The sequence below is a fragment of the Miscanthus floridulus genome, chromosome 8 (assembly GCF_019320115.1).
Source record: "Miscanthus floridulus cultivar M001 chromosome 8, ASM1932011v1, whole genome shotgun sequence".
Lineage (NCBI taxonomy): Eukaryota > Viridiplantae > Streptophyta > Magnoliopsida > Poales > Poaceae > Miscanthus > Miscanthus floridulus.
Genome location: NC_089587.1, coordinates 201657323 through 201662360, shown reverse-complemented (window position 1 = coordinate 201662360; position 5038 = coordinate 201657323). Strand labels below are relative to the sequence as shown.

At 41.8% G+C, this 5038-nt stretch overlaps 1 pseudogene; it reads right to left on the bottom strand.

Annotated features, from left to right (window-relative positions):
• Positions 1-1056: 1056 nt before the first annotated feature.
• Positions 1057-1894, bottom strand: LOC136474596 (ADP-ribosylation factor 1-like; annotated as a pseudogene).
• Between the last annotated feature and the right edge of the window lie 3144 nt (positions 1895-5038).

Below are 5038 nucleotides of genomic sequence, written 5' to 3'. Positions count from 1 at the left end.
TTTGTGTATGCTGTAGGATTGGGATGCTTTGCACTGATCCATGAGGGTGTCCATGAGAGTCGAATTTTTTGATGCCATTATGGTCTCATTTGGCTTACCCTATATTTGGCTTGTTCGGCTTGTTTTTTTCAGTCGGAACAGTATTTCTTTCTCACAACAATTCAGCCTGAACAATATTTTTCAGCCAGTTTCAGCCAAGATTCAGACCAGAGAACGGAGCCTATAATATCTAAGCTTACCAATCAGACAAAGATGAACTTGATTGTTAAAATATTTTCAACACTGCTTTCATATACTCCCTCTGTCCCAAAATAGAATTCATTCTCTTTTCCCGATAAGTTAATTTTTTAACTTCGACCAATTATATATAAAAGAATATTAATATTTATAATACATAATTAGTATCATTACATAGAACATTGAATATATTTTCATAATAAACTTATTTGAAGATATAAATGTTGCACGTATTTTTTACAAATCTAGTCAAAGTTAAGAAAGTTTGACCTGCACGCATCCCATAACAACTTATATTTTGGGGTAGAGGAAGTATATGCTAATAGGAGTAGTCAACTAGAAGTGGTGATGAACACAATAATACTTTCATATTATATGCTAATGGGAGCACGAAGAAACGCCGGGGAATGAACCTATATACTAATGGTGGGAATATTCGTTTAGGAAATTGCAGAAGGTTCACCAGTCTCACCATGTATAACCTGCACATCTTTTATTTGGCACCAGTGATGTTTCCTTCCATGCATGATTATTGTTTCTTCCATGCATGATTATTGTTTCCTTCCATGCATGTGGCCTCAGTTGATCGATTTGTTTCCTTCAAAGTAGGCGGAGATCGCACGGATAACAATTTTTTTTTCTATCGCGCCTTTCCTTTTCTCGCTCGCCTGTTGGACAGCATGGGAGGTGGGATCGATCGCATGGGGTGGCAGACGGACGAACCAAGGCAATTGTCATACCAAAACGGTATCCACACTTTGTTTTTTTAGTTGAGGAGATTGTATTAAGCATACGAGGCGAAGCTTTGGTGCCTTGGTCCTATTGTATGTTGGTGCAGAGCCAATCCATCCCCTCGTGGAGGCCTTCTCCTGAAGAAATTTCGATGACCAATTTCTAGAGTTGAGTCGTCGAAAGATAGGAACCTCATGTGTTGTAGACACATACCATCTACGGTTGCAAAAGTAGTGACTGAAGCCCCAACTTGCCTGCTATCTCTGCTGCGCTCATGGCATTCGGACGGTCCTGCTTGGTTGCAAACACAAGCAGCGTGGGATCCCTAACCCTGAACTCGTCCTGACATTAGTTCAGTTCGGATTCAGAACCGAACCATGAGTCCCCTAGGCCTAGCTACCGAGTTGGCTAGTGAAACCTGGTGTTATGCAGCAGCAGTATCTGGCTACCTACCTACCTCGTTCAGAATCATGTTCAACAGATCTTTGGCTTGATGAATCCACTCCCAGTCGCTGCTGTCGACGACGAATACGACGCCCTGGAGATAGTGCCTTAGCAAGAGGCGGAGGAGCTGCAAACCAAAATAACAAGTAATCAGAGTTCCACAGTGGTGATAATGCACATACATACGGAATGCAAGAATAGTGCCGATGCACGAAGGTACCTCGCCTTGACCACCCACGTCCCAAACCCTGAAGTGGATGTCGTTGTATTCAAGCGTCTCGGCATTGAACCCTACAAATAGCATATTTTTGTTGAAGCAATTATCATCCGTGTTTACCTATCGTTGGTCCGGTGGTGACGTACGTCGTGGCCGCGCTTGAGCTTGTGCAAGATGGCCGTCTTGCCAGCGCCGCCGAGGCCTAGCAGCACGATCTGCGCCCCCCTGCTTCCACCCAAGAAGCCTCCCCATCGCCAACCCCATGCCGGATCAGCTCAGCTCAGCAGCGGAAGGAGACGGAAACAGGAAGATGATTGGAATTGTGGCAACAACACAGGAGCAGACTCGAGAATCTTATATACTCATAGAATGGACAGGGAAAGTTCTTTGGTCAAGTCTCAGCCTGCCAGCTGCCAGCTACTTCAGTCCTAAGCGGACCACTGACGTTCTTCGTTATCCTCGTCAATCGTCGCCATAGACGAGCACAGTGCACTGTAGTTCGCCACGTCTCGAGACTCCAGAGTTGTGGCCTGTGGGTTCGTGCCATGGTGGCCTTCTTTCTCCCTCAGGAGCCCAAACTTCGGCCTATCCCTCATTGGCCATGTCGCTGTTTCCCAGCCCATGAGCACTAAATCCCCCACGTCCTCCAGAGTTTCCCTGTCGAGCGCATCGGCGAACGGCGGCGTTCTACACCGCGGCGAGCCGCCGTGCTCCTACCTGAATTGACCACCAAGCACTAGCCCGGAGGTCCCTTAGGCTGTCAGGCACTACGACGCTGATCACCGAGCCACCTTCTCCCGTCACGCGTTCGATGTTGAAGCGAACCATCTCCGCTTCATGGGCGAATTGCCGTTGCCGGCTGTCGACGTGCGTCTCTGCCGCGTCTGCCCTTCACGGATACTTACATGGTCCCTGCTATACAAAAACGCTTTTCTCTATAAAATGACTTGATTCCTTAAGTTATTGCCCGTGTGATTTTGGTCCCTTCCTCACACGATTTGTTGTCTGTTGGATCTGCAGTTTGCCCGTATCGTGGACATCCATCTTTTCTGCCGCACCTTTTTCTGATTCTACCCATCCCAAGTGGGTCTCATTTGTCATTATGTTTTTGGAAAACATGCCATTTACATCTCCCTGCCATTCTAGTGTTCATTCAATTCCCTATTTCTCTACGTCTTCTCAGGTGGGTGTGGAGCGGGCTCCATTTCTAGTGATTCGACTTCGTCTGTGAGTTCTTCTTAGCTTTTCTCATATGAATCTTGTAGATCTGGTCGACGCTGTCCTGATCTGTCATTTCCTCTCCGTAGGTTGTTTATCTGTGTTTGATTTTTGCGTTTGTCTTTGTTTCATCTGAGCATATTCGAAGGAGAGCGGTTGAGTCGCCGGTGGTGAGCCCTCTCTGTGAGTTCTTCAGCCTCTTTGCAGCGCCATCACGCCGTCGTCCACCCCTTGCACAGTGCCGTCGCCTTTGCGTATTGCGGTGGCAGCTTCGACCCCCCGCCACAGAGAGCCTCGACACCACGTCCCAGACCTAGAGGCAACTATAGAAGCGTTCATCTCCACCAGGCTGTCCCCATCGCCGCCACGATCATCTTCGGCCTTGCAAGTATGCAAAGAGCAGTCTAGCCACGGATCGGCATGGATCTAAGGCCACCACGCCAAGTCTAAGGAGGTCGCCTTCCTCCATAAATGTGAGCTCTCTGCTTCTGATTACCCAGCGGTGTGGATGGGCCTGTTTTTTTGTCTGTACAATGTTATTACCTATTTGGTTTCTATATGTAATTTTTCTTCTGATATGATACACTAGGATTAGAAGCTGAGGTTTTCAAGTGATGTTATGAGGAAATTTAGTTTTATCCTAAGTGTTGTTTAATTTATGTTGGAAACTGCTTTTGGGAAAGTTATCCTTGGGCATGTGGCGAAGTCTTAGATTTTGTTTATTGTGAATAATTACATCTGACATTCTTATTGATAGTTTCATGAATTAGTGGACCTTTTTAAAGGTTTCATTTCGCATTATGTTAGATGATTTATATGCCAGCAGATTTTGTACTTTGCTGGTACCATTGATTTGAAAAGTTATATGTGTGCATATTAGAGATAGCACTGAATGATGCTATCTATTTTTAGAGTTCAGATTACTAATTGTACAAGATGTACACTTACAGAAGCATAGTTGTTGGTCTGACAGTGTTTGATTCCACTTCGAATCACTGCATTTATTTTATTATTCATTTTGCTTTTGATGTCTAACCTAATTTATTGCAGATTATAGACTAGCTTCTTGCTGTTATATTCAAGTCATAAGTCATTACACATTATTTATAGATTTGTTGCACCTTATTATTTGATAATTTGTATTTTTGTTCTGACAACTAGGAAGCCAATAAGATGGGGGCAACCATAATGTTTTTTGTGTGTTTATTTTATTTTTGCATCATGTGCATTTGTACAGAATCTTCTTTCTAGCAACTGTTATACAAGTCAATTTGACATTTTGACCTACTGAATAATATAAATGTGTTCTTAGCACATGATATGCTACTGAATTAGGTTGAGTTGTGCACATGTTCTCCCCTGCAGTTATTCTATTTGCATAGAAATGTGTTTGTAATCCCACTTTGCCTACTCCTAACACCAATTTGGTTGGCCCTTGTTATTTTATTAATTTTCTTAGCCATGCATTTTGTTATATTTTTAGTTCAAAAACTTTGATCTATGTCATTAATTATAGATATATTTTTATTCAAGTTACATTGTATTATTTGGTGTAAATGCAATCTTAGTTCACTGTAATTTAATAAGTTCATTAATCTGAATTTTATTTTATGACCTGTAGTTTTCTTACTTTGATTTGTTTGTTTGATTCAAGGTCCTCAAATTTATTTGTATTTGCAATTCATAGAAAGAATATAGTTTTTGTATCTTTTTCCTTTTTGATATGATTGGTTTATTAAAGGCCAAGTAATTTTGTTATTTTGCATCCATAAATTAATTTTGAATTTCATCACTTTGATTATTTGTCGTATGTATATGCTTCCCTCCAATACGTACCAATTCATAGATCATCCTTTATGCTTGGGTGGGCTAGTGTGTACAGTGGTTATTTGAGGGCATCCAGTTGAGTTCTTTTGCCTAATTCGGTAGCAATGATATGTGTTTTTAATAGAGAATATTGCTTTTCTGATAGTAGTAGTTGGAGTAAATATGTCGACTGATTATTTTTATTTACTGATGCATATGCCTTTTCTAGTGATTTTAATGTGCTGACATCATTCTTATTGTATACTCATCCATGTGCATAGGAATGCGTTTGTGATGTCTATCCTTACATATCTATTTTATTTTATTTACATAATCTTGGGTGTTGTAATTGTAGTTATAGATCACTGTAGTGATTTTAGTATT